The sequence below is a fragment of the Acinonyx jubatus genome, chromosome B1 (assembly GCF_027475565.1).
Source record: "Acinonyx jubatus isolate Ajub_Pintada_27869175 chromosome B1, VMU_Ajub_asm_v1.0, whole genome shotgun sequence".
NCBI lineage: Eukaryota > Metazoa > Chordata > Mammalia > Carnivora > Felidae > Acinonyx > Acinonyx jubatus.
This window is the reverse complement of record NC_069382.1, coordinates 195161282-195161573: the sequence shown is the minus strand read 5'-3', so window position 1 is coordinate 195161573 and position 292 is coordinate 195161282.

Sequence of the window (292 nt, the reverse complement as noted above, 5' to 3'; positions counted from 1 at the left end):
GGTGGACCTGGCAAGTATCCAGGGGGATGGCGGCATCTCTGGGACCTTGCATCAGTGCCACAACATTCTTACCTCGTACGGCACAAAAGAAAACCCAGAGGAGATCCTGGGGGGCTGAACAGCTTGCCTGTGACGCAGGCAGCAAGCGGGAGCCAGGACTCGGGCCCTGTTCCGGTGGCTTTGGAAGCCCACGGTCCCGGGGCGGCTGGACTGAACCCAGGACTCATCCCCGCAGGGGGAGCCCTTCTTGCCGTTTACTTTTATTCGCACCGGGGTCTTTAAATGAATGAAA